General features: G+C 47.5%; 1 protein-coding gene across 5 annotated transcripts in view; it reads left to right on the top strand.

The window, feature by feature from the left end:
* AFAP1L1 (actin filament associated protein 1 like 1) overlaps positions 1-18,157 on the top strand; it is a 59,944-nt gene that overhangs the window by 3,587 nt on the left and 38,200 nt on the right. Inside the window, exon 2 of one of the 5 annotated variants that reach the window (XM_045998634.1) lies at positions 8,886-9,024. The exons of the other annotated variants lie outside the window; for them this stretch is intronic. The gene's annotated coding sequence lies outside the window, so the exon portion shown is untranslated. The remainder of the gene's footprint in view (positions 1-8,885; positions 9,025-18,157) is intronic. 5 annotated transcript variants of the gene reach the window in all.

The raw sequence follows: 18,157 nt of genomic DNA, 5'->3' as shown, positions 1-18,157 counted from the left end.
CTCACCACCCAACTTCCACCACCAAGGCCATGAATTGCCATTCAGACATACCTTTTCCCTGACATGCAAGTTCATTGTCTACTCCTGGCCATTACTGGCCTTCTGAAAGGAATACTCAACCATATTCATCTTTTCCATCCAAATAGGTTTTGTGACATCCTCTTTGTCAGCCTAGAGACCCAGTAAAGCTGACATGGTTCAGAGAATGGATAAATGTGGGTTTGAGATGTTTTGGTTTGTTAAGTAGGCTCCATGCCCAACATGAGGCTTGAACCCATGACCTTGGGATCAAGAGTCGCATGCTCTACCAACTGAACCAAGCAGATTCCCCAAGGGTTTGAGTTTGGGCTCTAACTTTCTAGCTGTATGATCTTGTATGAGTTGGATAAAATAATTTCTCTGAACTTCAGTTTCATTTCATTTGCAGTGTCATAGGGAAGGGTAATACATGTAGGCTAGCTCTTAAGAAACATTCAGGAGGGATAGTTATTATATTTATCAAATACAATTTCTTGGATTTCAGCCACTCTTGGCAATGGGTGTATGTGGTCCCATGGGGCCATGAGATTTGAACTTACTCTCTTCCATGTAGAGGCTTCTGCTATCATTGGGCACTGCTTCCATGTCCTTATCCCACTCAGCCTCCATGGTGTTTGGCTTCTCCATTGTAGTCAAGGTTTTTTCTGCCTCTCCCTCAAATATCAGTTTCAAACCCCCCTTCTCACATGGGTGAGAGCCCTGCCAAGTAAGTTCCTCCCTCCCTAACCTCTGCCAGAAGCCTATCATTACTCCATTCTGATCTTTGCTTGGGAAAAACAATCCTGTGTTTGGATACCATCCGCTTCTCATACTTCTCTTACCCTTCTTAAAAAAACATGCAACTGAACAAAAAAGTAAAGTCCCTGCTCACGCGCGCGCATGCGCACACGCCCTCTACCCCTAAGTGCTTTCCTCCTTCCTTTCCTGGCCAGACTTCTCAAGTACACAATCAGCATGTCAGCCCCGTCCCCCACACCCCATGCACAGCCTGCATTCTCCCTTCCAATCACACCTTCTGCAGAAAGCCCACTCTTCTGGGTCACAAATGGCTCCATGTTGTTTCACCTTTCCCCTCCTCTGAGTCCCATCCCCTGGACTTCTCTATAGTGTTATTGACCCACTAAGGACCCCTCTAAATGTATTCTGCTACTTGGTGGAGATGAAGAAAGCACGCATCTTGGAATCAAATAAGTCTCCGTTAAATAACCACTGCTCCAACCCTCCTAATGTCTCCTGCCTCTCCTCTTGTCCCTCAATCCCACTGCTATTAGTGCTCACAGCCTCTGGACTTCTCCAGCCCTCAGGCAAGTTACCCACCTAAGCATTGTCACCTCAGTCTACAAAGCTGGAAGAATGACGCCCAGAACTAGGAAACTGGACCATGGTATTATTTGCTCAGTGCCCAGCACCCGGCCCGTGGCAGGTGCTCATGCACTGCTGTTCTCCATGTTGCCCTTTGGCTCACTCGCTTTTTCTTCTTTAAGGACTCTTGACCCTCTTTCCCCACACTCTCAACCCTCTCTCTATACTCCCTCATGTAGAGAGCCACACCTCCTTGAGGGGAGGTGTCCGTCTTCAACCATGAGTTGGGTCCAAACCTGCATTATTTACCTCCTGCCTATGGTGCATTTCCATCCAGAAGTCATCTCGACCTCCAAGTGACCCAGTTTTGAACTCCTCTTAGTCACCACCAAATCAGATCACCTTTCCTGTTTCTCTTTTTCTGTTAACAACACAACCACGTGAGGAGATATTGGAGGAAATGGGACTGTTTGTGAACAAGACCGAATTTGAAAGGGGGACACAGGATCAGTCCGGTAGAAGAGATAATAGAACGACTCTCCAGAAGGCTGTACAGGAGCTCAAAGAGAGGCTGATTTGGGCTTGATCTAGGAGAAGCACATAAATGAGAAGAATTATCTGCTACGAGAACTAGAGTTGGCAAGGGACATAGGAAGCAGAGGCTGAGTGGCCACAGATCAGGGAACCACGGAATGCTTCCTGTGGGGACCACAGTGACATACAGGCTAAGAACAGCCGTCATGTAATATTCAAGTGGCTTCTCTAGGCGTGGCCCTTTTGCGAACTGTAGAGAATGGGACTTCTGCCTGAAGTATCCACTTTTTTTTAAATTTTTTATTTATTTCTTTTTTTTTTTATAAACATATAATGTATTTTTATCCCCAGGGGTACAGGTCTGTGAATCGCCAGGTTTACACACTTCACAGCACTCACCATAGCACATACCCTCCCCAATGTCCATAACCCCCCTCCCCATCTCACAACCCCTCTTCCCCCAGCAACCCTCAGTTTGTTTTGTGAAATTAAGAGTCACTTATGGTTTGTCTCCCCCCCAATCCCATCTTGTTTCATTTATTCTTTTCCTGTCCCCCTAACCCCCCATTTTGCATCTCCACATCCTCATATCAGGGAGATCATATGATAGTTGTCTTTCTCTGATTGACTTATTTCACTAAGCATGATACCCTCTAGTTCCATCCACTTGTCGCAAATGGCAAGATTTCACTTCTTTTGATGGCTGCATAGTATTCCATTGTGTATATATACCACTTCTTCTTTATCCATTCATCTGTTGATGGACATCTAGGTTCTTTCCATAGTTTGGCTATTGTGGACATTGCTGCTATAAACATTCCGGTGCACGTGTAAATACCCAGTAGCGCAATGGCTGGGTCATAGGGTAGTTCTATTTTCAACATTTTGAGGAACCTCCATGCTGTTTTCCAGAGTGGTTGCACCAGCTTGCATTCCCACCAACAGTGGAGGAGGGTTCCCCTTTCTCCGCATCCTCGCCAGCATCTGTCATTTCCTGACTTGTTAATTTTAGCCATTCTGACTGGTGTGAGGTGATATCTCATTGTGGTTTTGATTTGTATTTTCCTGATGCCGAGTGACGTGGAGCACTTTTTCATGTGTCTGTTGGCCATCTGGATGTCTTCTTGGCAGAAATGTCTGTTCATGTCCTCTGCCCATTTCTTGATTGGATTGTGTGTTTCCTCTGCCCATTTCTTGATTGGATTGTGTGTTCTTTGGGTGTTGAGTTTGCTAAGTTCCTTATAGATTTTGGATACTAGCCCTTTATCTGATATGTCGTTTGCAAATATCTTCTCCCATAATGTCAGTTGTCTTTTGGTTTTGTTAACTGTTTCCTTTGCTGTGCAAAAGCTTTTGATCTTGATGAAGTCGCAATAGTTCATTTTTGCCCTTGCTTCCCTTGCCTTTGGTGATGTTCCTAGGAAGATGTTGCTGCGGCTGAGGTTGAAGAGGTTGCTGCCTGTGTTCTCCTCAAGGATTTAGATGGATTCCTTTCTCACATTGAGGTCCTTTATCCATTTTGAGTCTATTTTCGTGTGTGGTGTAAGGAAGTGGTCCAATTTCATTTTTCTGCATGTGGCTGTCCAATTTTCCCAGCACCATTTATTGAAGAGGTTGTCTTTTTTCCATTGGACATTCTTTCCTGCTTTGTCGAAGATTAGTTGACCATAGAGTTGAGGGTCTATTTATGGGCTCTCTATTCTGTTCCATTGATCTATGTGTCTGTTTTTGTGCCAGTACCATGCTGTCTTGTAATAGAGCTTGAAGTCCGGAATTGTGTATCCACCTTTTATTTGAACTACACTTTGTCGGGGCGCCTGGGTGGCTCAGTGTATTGAGCCTCTGCCTTCAGCTCAGGTCATGATCTCAGGGTCCTGGGATCGAGCACCACTTCGGGCTCTGCTCAGTGGGAAGCCTGCTTCCCCTCTCTCTCTCCGCCTGCCTCTCTGCCTACTTGTGATCTCTGTCTGTCAAATAAATAAATAAAATCTTTTATAAATAGATAAATAAAAATAAACTACACTTTGTCATAACTTTTAATGGGTCTTATAAAATACGCTCAAGGATAGAATTCAGAAAGGAGAGGACCTGATGCTGTTAAAAATGGTCATTTAAACTATAGATCTGATCACGCTTCAACCCCTCAGTGGATTCTCAGTGTTTTTAAGATACAAATGAAAATCTCCGTGACAGTCCTCAAGATGCTGCCGTGTCTGTCACCTGCTTGCTTTGCGCCCTGTCCATCTCTGGCTGCGGGGTCTCCGCACACTGGTCTTTGTAGCTCTTCCTGCCCAGTCCTGCTCATCCTTTGCAGTCTGCTCAAACCTGACTTCCTCAAGGCCATCGTTCCCAATCTCCCAGGCAGGGGCCCTTCTTCCTCCTTGGCTGCTATTTTCATAATGAGAATCAGTCGTGGGATTGACTTAGCCGTGAACGTGAACTCTGTGGGGGCAGGGCCCTTCTTACCCGTGTTCACAGCTCTTCCCCTAGCACCCAGAGTTCATGCTTGGCATGTAGTAAATTCTCAAAAGGCCTCTGATGAGATGATGAGTAAATGAATGAAAAAATACAAAATTCATAATGTAGAAGTTGGATATGGCCACTTTCAACTCCAGGATTCTCCATTTCAATGAGTCTCACCTTAGGGACACAGGGCTTCATCGTTACTCATTGCTTCCTTTGCTTTCATCCTTCATCCAATAAGACCTTAAATCCTGTTGACTGTTCTTGAAAAATGTCTCTTGGATGGCTTCTTCTCCTCCACCCGATGGGAGCTTCCTGTTTCTGCCCTCATCTTCTCCAGCTGCCCTGAGGACCACTTTTGGTTTGTTTGACCCCAGCTGGGATCAGAATCCCCTCCCGTGGGACCCACTGAACATATGCCCCCAGAGATCTAATCAATGGGTCTGGAGGAGGTTTGGGTTTATGTGCCCTTTGCACAGCTCCCAGCTGAGTCTGATGAGCTCACTGTTTTAAGCAGTGACCTGCTTTTATCATGACACTTGACCCTGACAAACACCTGCCAGGATTCCCTGCTGCTGTCTCAAACACAGTCTTGTGTACTTTTCAACCAAGTGGGACTCTAGGGTCTGGATCTTTTATCCAAAGTAGTCTTCTGAAATGTCTCATTTTATCTTTAAAACACCAAGCAATTTTTCTATTGTAGTCCATAATATATCTGAATACATCCCTCCCACACCCAACAACAATAAGTCTGTGCCCAGTGGACTTTTAGGCATGCCACTGTTCACCTTGGGGCCTCTCCTTCCCTACCCCACCCTGCCCTCTGCTGTGGGCTCTCAGGGTGTGTGAACTCTAGTCCGAGGAGACCCATCTCCAATAAATGGCCCAGCTCACAGTCCAGAGTAGACATGAGTCTGGCCATGGAAGCAGGATCCCACAGCCTGGCCTTGGCTCAGCCTCCCGTTCGGCAACACGAGAACATACATTTTTATAACACTTATAACTTTTAGAAGCATTTCTACATTTACCGGTCGTTTCTGTTGCAGCATGGTGTTGGGATGGTGAGCACGGCGAAGGCTTCCTTCAGAGCCCATGCAGCCTCTCGTAACCATACCCACTCTCTCTCCACAGTCATACACTCGGGGTTGCCATGGACAAGAAGGAACCTGTGTCATAGGGATATTCAGACAGAAATGACCACTAACCTCCTTTCTCTGCGAACCCCTGCAGCCCGAGTTTCTCTTCTGTGGTTTCTCTCAACCCTGGCAAAAGCCCTGTGGAGTGGACAGCTGAGTCCCCATTGGATGGATGCAAACACTGGGTCTCAGAAAGTTGTCTCTGCTGTCCACCCCCCTTCCAGAAAGAGACCAGCTCAGCATCACCCCGTTGTACAAACATTTCTGCCACATTCCCCTTCCACCTCCTCTCTGACTTGGGGTGACCACCGCCCTCCTCAGTCTTGGCTTTTAGAAGATTTTATTGCACTAACTGAAATGCCCCTTCTAGGTATCTATGAGTCCCGTGGTCTGGGACGGTCTTGTCTTCTCATGGCCAGTGTTTCACACAGAGCGGATGTTCGGTAGAATACTCACCGGGAATCGGGGCGTCTACACTTGACAAGGGGTCCTCTCATGCTTGCACAACCGCGAGTTTGATGTATTTTAGCCTTTCTGTACATCAAACATGCCGTTTATTTCATTGTTTCATTTGGATGGAAAACTCCATCCCAAACTGCTGCCTACAGCTATGGTTAAGACTGTCTATACCAGGGCACCTGGGTGGCTCAGTGGGTTAAGCCGCTGCCTTCGGCTCAGGTCATGATCTCGGGGTCCTGGGATCGAGTCCCGCATCGGGCTCTCTGCTCATCAGGGAGCCTGCTTCCCTCTCTCTCTCTCTGCCTGCCTCTCTGCCTACTTGTGATCTCTATCTGTCAAATAAATAAATAAAATCTTTAAAAAAAAAAAAAAAAGACTGTCTGTACCACGTGTAGCTAGGGCATGTGTGTGAATTGTAAAAATATGAGTATGATTTTGTATTAAGAGTTTACAGCAGGGATGCCTGGGTGGCTCCGTCGGTTGAGCATCTGTCTTCTGCTCAGGTCATAATCCCAGGGTCCTGGGATCGAGCCCCGCCTCGGGCTCCCTGCTCAGTAGTGAACCTGCTTCTCTCTCTCCTTCTGCTGCTCCCCTGCTTGTGATCTCTCTCTCTGTCTGTCAAATAAATAAATAAAATCTTTAAAAAAAGAAAAGCAAAAAAAGTTTATGGCAAAATCTAGATCTGCAGTCGGCCATTAAGTGTGTTCCCCATGAAGGAATGGGGCTCATGTCAGTGTGAATGCGTGGACAGTGTTTGGTATATTTGTGATTCTTACCTTTTTTGAGCACTGCCAGCTCACCTGCCAAGGGAATTCAGTAAGAATGTGCATCGTAACTTTGCCCTCTGTTGGATTTTAAAGTTATTTCCTGTAATTTACTTTCGCTAGATAACTGAAAGTTTATTGCACATATTTTTTTGTATCCCCATTTTACAGATGAAGAAACTGAGCCTTAGAAAGGTCCTTCTATTTATGCAGCCCTGCCTACCTCCAAACCTCAGTATTTCACTGAATGCTGGAGGGTCATCCCCAAATCAATTATAGGGAGGACGTGCTAGATAAGCTACAAGGATTTACTCGGTCCGGATTTCAAGGCCGGGGCAGAGAGGGTGCCGAGAACCGGGGGAGGGAAAGGGGGCACCTTCCGTCAGTAAGTGATATGGCCGGGCAGCTGGCATAAGATCTTACCTCTTACCCTTTCCCCTTCTCCCACTGTGGCCCTCAGAGTTCTAGTGTTCAGGGTTCAAGAAGCTCTCATCCTCCTGGAACGAAGAAAGAGGCCCCAGGCAGGGCTTGTCCTCCATCGAAAATTCCATTTGGGGAATCCCAGCCTCGCCCCAGATGAGGGTGGAGGTACAGAGCCGGACCGGCACAATTCTCCTCCCTGGAGCAGCTGTCAGGCCGCAGCGGGGACAGAATGTGGCACCACATTGCAGTCATTCCAGCTCCGGGGAATTTGTCGACAGCCCGCTTGGTGACTTTTTATAGCCCTCTTAGAGCCTCGGGGAAAACTGATCTCTTGAGAGAGAAGTGGGGCACGTGTCTTTTCCAGGCACCATGCCCTTAAATGTGTAGCCCGCAGTCGAAATCAGGCTAAGAGTCACGGCTAAATGAGCTGTGTGGGGCCGTGGAAGCAGGTCCGCTGTCTGGGACACAGGGATCCCAAGCAATCCCAGTTCCTAGAACCCTCTCCGTAGGCTTCAGTTTCTTTATCTGTATGGTCAAAGTATTATAAGACAGGGATCTGCACACCTCGGCCTGCAGGCCAATCCAGCCCATCACCAGCTTTTGTAAATAAAGTTTTATAGGAACACAAACACACCCATTCCTTATGCATTGTCTATGGCTTTCTCACTACAAGAGCAGAGTGGAGTACTTGTAACAGAGGTCATATGTGGCCGGTAAAGCCTAAAATACGTACTATTTAGTCCTTCATAGAAAAAGTTTGCCAACCCTTGGATTAGACTACAAAGAGTTTGGGAATATCAACCCAGAACACTATGCTAAGAAGGATTCTGACGGTGTCCAGACTAAGAAAGGAAGCTCTATCCTTTAGACCATACAAGAGTATGTGGTCAAGAGTAGTGTTAGAAGGACCCCAGAAGGCCATTTACTCATGTTTTTCAAACTATTTTCAGTCCCAGAATCCTTCTGCAAACAAAATCTTGAGCAATAGAACTGTTCAGAGTGAAGTGGGAGTGAGAACACGGTACAGTCCATTCCATCCCTCCTACGCCCAAGGCAGCCCTGAAGGAAGCTCCACAGTTCCCATAACTCCATTAGAAGAACATTTGAAGACCACTTATCTTACGCTATGACTCTTGTTTCACACCTGGGGAAACTGAGGTTCAAGGGGCAGTGTCTTGCCTCAGGTTCTATGATGGACTCCAATGGGCTTTCCATGGGACCACCAAGCATGGTGGTGAGGTATCTGCGAGCTCAGACGTAAACCCTGCTGGGGAGAAATCATGTCGGTTGGCTTTGGGGGCCTCAGAGCTGCATTAGCGCACGGGTGGCCATGCCGTACCCGCGCTGACCCAGCAGCCCACAGCACTAAACAGCACTGCAAGGGGGCCAAGACACTTGCTGATAACCTGCCATGTCTCACACTAGTTAAGCAAGGCTTGGGAGCTTTTTTTTCTGAGAATTCCAGAGCCAAAAAAAAATAAAATGAGAATTGAATTGGACCATATTTAGGAAAAAAAAAATTAACTGATACCAAGACACATATTTTAAAAAATAGAACATGTCTCACAACTGATGTATCAATTAGTTCATTTTTCTGTTTTTCCCCCCAAAAGCTGTTATTAGGCAGATAAAACATCTTTAAATAGTTGCCATCTTAGAATGGAGAAATTATGATAATTTATACGGCAGCTTTCTTTTGAAGATGGAATCAGATTTATTCGTTTGTAGAATAAATATTTATTCTTCCTGCCCATTCTTGTTGAAGGGTTTGCTGAGAGCAGATGCAGCTGATATGAAACCAAGGGGGATTTTTTTAGCTCCACTTGAACCCAGAAGAAAACTGATCTAGGAGTGTGCTGGGAAGCCGGAAAGACAGATCGCGTTTCCTCGTGGCCAGCAACCAGGTGCAGCTCTAAGGGGTGGCAGAGGGGAAGCTCAGAGTCCCTGCACCCGAGTTTCCCAGCAAGGCCCCCATGCCTGTGACATGAGGTCCTCTCTGCTCCGTATCCATCAGAGAATACAGAGCACTGAATGGGCATTTTCTAGCCGGGAACGCCAGAAACCCTGGGGAGGCAGCATCTAGGTAGAGAAAAAGCCAGAGTGAAAAGAAGAAAGCCGCAGAAGTGTGCTTGGTGTGCAACGGGGTGGGCGTGCCTACAGCCCAGAAGATCAGATAGAGGTCTTCCTTCGATAGAGTAGGGCTTTATCCTCCAGGTCCCCATCTGGAGGTGTGCCAGTCCCTGAGAAGCCGGGTTGCTGGGATTTGTAACTAATGACAGAGGCAGCATAACGCGAGAGCTCCGAGAGCTCCGTGCACAGGCTGTGGTGTCGAGTTGCCCAGGGCCTGAATCCTAGCTCCCCTCATCCACTTAATCCCTCAGGGTCTCAGTTTCCTCAACTAAAAATGGAGATCACAATCTCCTGTCTCCCTAAGGGATCATTGGCTTCATGCAAGGAAGACACTCAGCACACAGGAAGAATTTAGTTAAAAAAAAAAAAAAAATGCCTAATACTTAAAATACAGGTTTGTAAATGATCGCTTCTCTTAATGAATTAGGTTGGGATCCAAGTTCCCTCTGTAGCCGCTTTCCCTCTGGATTCTGCCCATCCTGAGAAGGGATGGAACGACAGAGGAATTGGGGATTAGCCGTAGGGAGCACATGGGAAGGTCTTCGGTCATCTCTGTCACAGAGGAAACTGGTGTCGGGGCCCTGGGGAGCTGTCAGTCAGGCAGGTGTGAACAAGAGGGGGTTTTCGAAAGTGTTGCCATTGGGGGAAATCGTTAGAGGCAGCAGTGAGCTCACGTGACAGTGGAAAGGTTGAGACTGGAAGGAGGTGACCAGTTAGGAGGGGCACACAAACAGCAGACTGAATAACATTAGCTCACCTCTGAGTTTCAGTTAAGAACAGAGAAACTTAAAATTTCAGAGTCTATCCATTTTCAAACAGTTAATTGTGTAGAATTGTTGGTCTGATGTGAAAACAGAGGAGACGTTTGTCTAGGTCTCTCTGCAATTCAAGTCCTCCATCCCCAGGACCTTCTGTCATCACTTTCTTGGAGCCTCGCCCTAGCCCTGGGGGCAGGAATCAGCCCTGGGGGTCTCCCAGAGCCTGCCCCAGGATGCCTGCACTCCCTGCGGCCTGGAGTCCTGGGCACCTGGTAGGCACCCAATCCAGAGCTGGCGGTGGGAGGTTTCTGCAGGCAAGGAGGGGAAGGGAAGGAAGGGAAGGAGGGAGGGAGGAAGAGAGGGAGGGAGGAGGGGCTTCCCACCTGGGTCAGAGTCAGGGAGGGCCTTGTGGGCCTGACCTTTAGCTCCTCACCTAGAATGGCTGGGCTGACCTCCCTTTCCACTTGCCACAACCTCTGAGGGGAGCACTCTCATGATCTCTGTGTCACAGATGACAAACTAAGGTGACATCTCCTATATTGGGTCTCCAAGCAAGGAAAGGCAAATCCCAGGTTTGACTCTGGGTGTTTCTCACCCCACTTGCCCATGTCTCACCTCCCCACTGTACTGACTCTTTTTCCACCTCCCTGCGAAAGAGCTGCCCCCTTGGGGCTCAGCCCCTCTTGGAAGGGACATCTGCCTCTCTTCTTAGTTCAGATTTCCTTACGTTGGTGTGGTCTTGAGTTACCGTGCAGCTCTATCCTCCAGTGCCCCCGGTACCCCCAGGGGACAAGTTTGCTCCCCCTCCTCGCCTCCCTCACCCCCACCACGAGCCCTTCTGCTCTTGGAGACAGTTGTCCTAGGTAGGATTTACCCAGTCTTCTCCCTAGTCCGTGGTCCTTCTCTGAGTTCTGGGTTGTCAGTTAATCTGTCCCCAGGGCACCTGCTGTGTACCCTTTACTGTGCTGGGCACTGGACAACAGGGGCAGACGCCAAGTCAGGCCATACAGTATTTGGCAGCAGTTAGAGGAGAACAAGCCATGCAGAGGAAATACCATGAACAAAGAGCTGGAGTGGGGTGTGAGAGAGTGAAAATAGGTAAGAAATAGTAAAAAGTGACTAAAAAAAGAAACCATCAAACATACCAAAGATAAGTACAGAGTATGTTCCTAAGAGTGCAGCCTGAGGCATTTACTGATGATTTTCTGGTTCTTTTATCACACGGAGGTTTCTGTGGGCTCATTGTCAACCTAATCCTTCGTGTTCTGAATGGGAGCGCTGTTCTTCCCTCTCATCTCCTGAGTCCGGCAGAGGTTCTGTGGCTTGTTGGGGGAGAGACAGAATGGATGATATATATACGAGTGATCACACTTTACTGATCTGCAAAGTTTCAGTGCTCTCACTTTGCACAGACATTGTCGGATTTGAGTTTCACAACAGGCGTGAGAGGTGGGTAGGGCAGCCACCATCACTCCACTTTAATGTTAAGGAAATTGAGGACCAGAGACATGCAGCAACTAGTCCAAGGTCACACAGCCGTTAAGTGTGGAGCTGGGACTTGAGCCCTGAGCTTTTGGTTCTTAGAGCCTGTGTTTTTTCCTCTACACCCAAACACGGTGGAATGAGAAACCGGAATGTTTCAAACCTGGCACTTGGGACCTCCAGAAATTTCGTTAGCCTCTTTAGGCCTCAGTTTCTTGTCAGTAGAATGGGGATAAGAAGAGCTCCTTTGGGGCTACCGCAAAGATTAGGTGAAGTAGTGTAGGCACAGAGTGGTGGCCACAGAGACTATTCCAGTAATGGACTATCGTAGAACACAATGAATGAACACAATGACAGACAACGATGTGGGTAGATCTTAGCAGGATAATAGTAAAGAAAAAGTCACAAAGATTACCTACAGCATTGTATGCCCTCTTAACAAAGTTAGAAACAAATATAGGTTTTTTAAAAAGTTTTTGTGGCTATGTCTAGTTGCAACGGCACTATATATAAGGGAAAGCAAGGGTGTGACGAACACAGCATTCAGGATGGCCATTAGGCTGGGTTTCAGAGCCAAGAAGCACGGGATCGTAGTTAGATGTAAGATATCGTCTGAACCCCGGCTTTTGCTTTGAATGGCAGATTTGTGGGTCCTTTCTACATTAGCAAAAGTAGCCAATCATATAAACAAATAAGTAAATACAAGTGGAGAATGTTTGAACGAGTGAAGACAGTGTCTTCTGAAGCAAGGGTCAGGATTCACTCAATTCTTATCCACCCGAAGTTCTACTTATTTTTTTTTTTAAGATTTTATCTACTTATTTTAGAGGCCAGGGGAGCATGCATGAATGGGAGAAGCGAGAGAGGGAGAGAATCTTTAAGAAGACTTTCTACCCAGCATGAAGCCCAGAGCCCAGTGGTGGGCTCGATTCGGGGCTTGATCCCACAACCCATGAAATCATGACTCAAGCAGAAATGAAGAGTCGGATGCCCGACTGAGCCACCCAGGCACCCCCTGAAATTCTATTTGAAAAGAAATCAAAGTGTCAGGCACGGTACCCTGCTCGTGGGAAGCATTCAATAAATGCTCACTGTCATTCTTGGATATCTTTATTATTATCTACACACCCTCACCCAGATGTCTTCGGTGTCTCCCCCAGGGTGTTGGTGGGATGGGTTCTCAAACTCAGACTTCTCAGAAGCAGAAAGCCCTGTTCCATCTAGACCTCAGGCCCAGAATCTGTGAATGGACAGCAGTGGGGAAAGTCTTGAGGTGCTCACTGCTGGTTCTAGCAAGCTTTGGGGGTAAAGCACCCCCATTAAGGAAGAAGGCCAGAAGCTCTTATAATGCAGCAATTGGAAACTTATGCTCTAGAGTTAAGTCTAGGTTTGAATCTGGGTTCTGCTGGCTGTGTGCCTTTAGGCAAATGACTGGGCATCTCTGAGCTTCACTTGAGTCAGGTGTAAAAACAGTATCTACCTCACAGCATCATTATGAGAATTAAGTGAGGTCATCTAGACAAAATGCCTAGCACAACATCTGGAACATCACTTAAGAGCTTAAAAAATACTACCTGCTTTTATCATTGGGTATCCCAGGCCACTCTCTGGACTGCTTCTGCCCCGCTCTGATGAAGGAGATGGTGCAGACTGCCTTGGATGGAAGCAGCCGCCATCTTGTGCAGGGGACGAGCATATGTGGGTCACAGTTTTCCACTTCCTCCTGGAACCATTTCCTTTGTGAGCTAAACAGGGAGGAATCTGCAGACAAAGGAACAATTCTGGGAGAGCCCAGTCCCACAGCCAAAAGCTATTTCCTCGGAAGTCAGTGGCTTGCCCCACCCCCTCCTGTCTGGAAATGGCTTCCCTGGTGGCCCAGGGCTGGGACACCAGATGCCCAGAGTGAGGGCACTGCTGGTGGATGGGGGAGCCTGGGCAGAGCGGCTGCTAGAAAGGCCATTTAAGATGCAGGGGTTCCCTGAGCCTGTCACCCTGGCCTGACTCCTACAAAGAGAGTCCCATAAAAGGCCCCTGTGACCTGCTTCCCAGCTAACCTGTGACCTCCCTGACCTCTGGCCAGCCTGTCTTCCTGAAATAACAGATCAGAGAAGTGTGCTCCCCTAACATCCCTAATGTTAGGGATGATCCACAGTTTAAAACCCTTTCCCTCCTCACATGAACCGACACCTGGACCTCCTGAGCCTCTCCTTAACAGAGCAGAAGGGGATGCTCAGAGGGGTTGACTTAGCCCAAATTCCACCCTAGCAGATGGGAGGCATGGCCCCAAACCAGCCCTCTCAGACCAAACCCCCAAGTCCTCCCCCTCTTCCTTCCCTCCTCCCTTAGGATTCTACGCTTCTGGCCTGTGGAGTCAAACCTGCACTATTCTCTTCAGCATAAAGGATATTGCGTTTCCTGCACCAGCTGTAATGAACACGCACAAAGCCTTCCAAGGTGACCCTCCCTGGCCCTCTCTCACTCAGGGGCTATATTTAACTCCTGGAAAGCAGTCAGCACCAAGTCACTGGCTTTGCAGCTGGGTTTCTCTGCCACTCCTTTTTCATTCTTTTCCAGCCCACATGACCCATGGTCTTCCCCAAACACTCTGGGATAACAGGAAGTGTTTGTTTTAGTGACCAATAATGCTGGTCCATCCAGCACGGTTCCCTCCACCATTGTGCCCACCGTTTGGCCTTCACTTGGGCTCTGAGAGAAGGGCTTATGAATTCAGAGGAAGTGAGGTGTCCCTGTGGCCCCCAATAGGTAGATTTGCAGCAACTTGGAAGAGACTGTGGGCAGGAGAAGGAGAGATGTCTGCACCCACAAATTAAGGGAGAATTCTGCAGGCCTTTGGTGTGCAGTTAGCCCAGAGCTGGGCAGCCAGAAGTACTGCCGTGAGGGACCACTGGGGCAGGCATCCCTGAAGAGCTCCTCCCTGTTTCTTCCCACTCTGCAATCTGGAGTTCCCACACCTGCAAAATGGGGCTAGCCCCCCTTGCCATAAGAATTAAATTGTGTAAATAATACAAGTAAATCGTTTAAAGGAGAGGGTGACACAGAATAACAATGTGAGAGTAATATAAACAGCCAACATTTATTGAGAACCTACTATGTGCCAGGCACCGGAGTAGGCACATTTCCATGCATTAGGGCTCATTCCCGTAGATGAGGTACATAGGCTCATAAGTCCCTGGTGATGTACATGAGACACATGTGGTAATGTAAGTGTCCCAAATGTGCACAGCTAGGCCATGGGGGGTGGGACGGGGGAGACAGGACTTGAACTTAAGTAGTTTGAGTTGCTTAATATATGTTAGTCATTATTATTTCCCAATTTCTACATTAGGATTAAAATCCACCAACTATAAAATGTGCATCACTGAATCGTTGGCAGCCATATTCACACGAGGGATACAAGCTCAACCAGATAGGATTTGGGGAGTTTAGCCAAGTAGGAAATTGGACTTCTGCTTTCTTCTGCTCCCTGGGACTATTGTTACCTGCTTTTTTTTTTTTTCTTCTTCTTCTTTTTTTAAGCATCTTTTTACAATGCTGATCCCCTATTAAAGACGTGGCTTTTCAATCACAGTAACTATTAGACTAGCAACTCTTAAGTTTGCATCAAGAATTCATTGATTCCATAAATAACTTAAACATGTACTCTGTGTCAGGTACTAGCAAAAGCTGGTGCTATTCCTGTCCTCAAGGCGTTCAGGCTCAAGTAGGGGAGCTGATGTTAATTGAAGAAATGCATACTTAAATGTAACATTTCACCATGGCACATACCACAGAGAGAGTGATGCTATCGTACTGTAAAACGGGGACAGATGGGGTGGAGAAGACAGGGAAAACTTCTCTGAAGCAGTCACAAGTGAGCAGAGAGCGGAGGAGGGCATCACTGGTTGGCAGGAGAAGGGAGTTCAGACAAGCAGAAGGAACAGCACACGCAAAGGCCCTGGATTAAGAGGCTGAGGAAAGGAGCATGAAGGCACAACCTGGAGGAAAGTCTCTCTGGAAGGGCCTGCAGAGTTGGAAGTCCACAGGAAAAGGTTCCTCTTCCTTCCCTTCCCCCTACCCAAACATTGAAGTCACACCTGCTAAGTAGACTGCTTGTCTTTTCAGGGTGCCTTGCCTCCCCACCCCCACAATGGAGTCAGACCTCATGAATGTGCTAGCTTATTGTAGCACAGGATACAGAAAGTCATCTCTCAGATCATGACCAAAATTTTTTAAAGTAACACATTGGTCCTTTCTCCAGCTCAGGAGCATTTATGGGCTGGAAATTGGGTTATTTTGCTGTTTGGAAAATGAGAAAGGAAAATTTGAGTAAACAAACAAAACAGGTAAGCCCTTTGTAAACACCACATACTGACAACTTTCCTGTTTTCCATTTTTGAATCATGCTTGTTGTATGTTCTCTGACTTTGAAAACAAAGAAGGATGAGTTATCTTTGTCCTGGAGAGGCTTGTCAAAAAAGGAGATGGGGGAAAGAGAAATTATATTTCCTCCCACTGCTTTGCATTTAATGGCATTGTAACTTGCAAGCTGTTTCCAAAATTTTTGTAAATTCCATAGTCTGAAAATTGCCCAGGAATGAGATCACAAGTCAGGGCGCCCACTAGGTTGACCAGGTCAGTGCCAAAACAGGGGCTATTATTCCTGTGGTTTGCAGAAGGTTAATTATTCACTTCTCTTTTGTTTCAGAAATTAGACTTACAAAGTTAGATTACAAAGGTAAAGACCTTTGAGATCTCTAAATAAATCCAGCCTTTGCGGTAGAACCCATACCGGCTATGATAAAGACCTTTGGATTGAAAACTTCATTCATACTGCATGGGGGTACAGTCCTGGGAGCAAGCAACAGTGCTTTTTGCCTCTGGCTTATTTTTTGCTCTGCACCATCTCATTTTGATTTAAATTAAGTGGGGAGGGTGGAGGAGCAGAGAGAAAATTGATCTTAGTTGGATATTCACTAGGAACAAGTAAACACTCAGTGGTCTAATCTTAAATATATTTTAAAATAGTTTCTGATTTTATTTGGCAATTTTTTTTGCAATCTAATCAACAATTATCACCCATCTTGGGTCTCCGAGGCTGTCTGTCCCACTTAGTGAAAGATTGAAGTTTTATAAACAATGATTAAACCATTTCTTCCTGTTGGTTTTTTTTTCCCCCTCACTGGAATTCACTGTACCTCCCTAAGGCTCAGCTAAACCAAACAAGATCAATGAAATGTATTCGTGGTTCTAAATAAACTTTAGACACAAAAGATAATGCTGTCCTGATGCCCTAGTTTGTCCTCACAAAACAGGCAAGACCTGGACCAGGAGTGAAGATGAGAGGGGGCAGGTCAGGAATTGGTGAAGGAGATTCTTCCTGACTAGGGACCCTCCAAATGAAAGATGTCCCCTCATCTGGAATGGGGGGTCCTTGGGGTAGGAACCCCCTGAGGAAAGGGGCTCCAGCCCTTCTTACTGCCACAGCTACCCTAAGCTCAGTGTCGGGCTCAGAGCTATGAACTGTCAACGTGGCAAGGCTTGCAAAGTCCCCGTGTCCTCTTGTCCCCAGACATGCCCTCCCTCCCCTCCCTTGTGCCCCAGCACCCGAAACTCTCTCGAGGTCACACGTGAATGGCCAGGCACCTGTCCAGTGCACTGAGCCCCCGTGCGTGGCTTCCTTTCATCTTTACAATGACTGCGTGAAACAGTACTGTGATTACCCCCGCGTTCCGCAGAGAGAGAACTGGAAGCTTGGACGAGTTAGGAAATTTCCCTGGGGCCACCACTGGGAAGCGGCCAAGCGAGGAGGGGCCAGATGGTGCACGGCCCATGCTCTCACACACTCTTTGATGACTCCGCCAAGTCGCAAGCTTTGTGTGACATTAACACGAGGGACTTTGATTTTCAGTTCACTGTGGGACCCTAGCTAAGTCAAATAACCTCCCGGACCTCCACTTGTCACGTCTTTAAAATGAGAAGGTTGGACTAGGTCATCAAAATGCCACGTTGGCTTATCAAATGCTTATTGGACCCCTACTGTGACCGGGACACGGTCCCTGTCCTCACGGAGCTTGGTACCCAACTACGGCAGATCTGTGGCCAGACAGCACCTGAGCGGTGCTTGGGAGCCAGCACGGTTCAGAGGTGATCAGGAGATAGCAGCCCTCACGGCAGCAGGGCCCCAAGTAAGTACAGGCTCCGGGCACCGAAGACCGAGCGCTCCACACACTCAGCTGCCTCACGCTGCAGGGATCCACACTTGGCCTCCCCTCGCTGTCAGGGTGACAGACAGAAGGCCAGGGTGCGGAGCTCCCCAGCGTGCCATCTTGCTGTAGCTTGGAAGCAGTGGCTGGAGAATTGCAGGGCGCTGGGTCTGACCGCAAAGGCCCACGCACCGTGCCCCTCTCAGCCAGCCTCTCTGCTCCGGCTAGTTATAATCTGTGGGAGCTCCTGTTCCCACCTGGACTTGCAGTTATTCTAACTGCAGGTTAGATCAAACTGAAGTTTGATGACAACTTGGGAGAAAAGGAGAAACGCCTTCCCATGTTCCTTGGGTTCACAAACGTGCCTTGCAGTGTGGGTTTTCTGGCGGAGTAGCTTTCACGGGTTGAACCTCGGAACCACCTGGAGTGCTTATTAAAATGCAGCTTCTGGGGTGCCCGGGTGG

Source organism: Meles meles, chromosome 3 (assembly GCF_922984935.1).
Source record: "Meles meles chromosome 3, mMelMel3.1 paternal haplotype, whole genome shotgun sequence".
Classification (NCBI taxonomy): domain Eukaryota; kingdom Metazoa; phylum Chordata; class Mammalia; order Carnivora; family Mustelidae; genus Meles; species Meles meles.
Note: the sequence above shows the minus strand (reverse complement) of the source record. Positions and strands in the feature narration are given on the sequence as shown.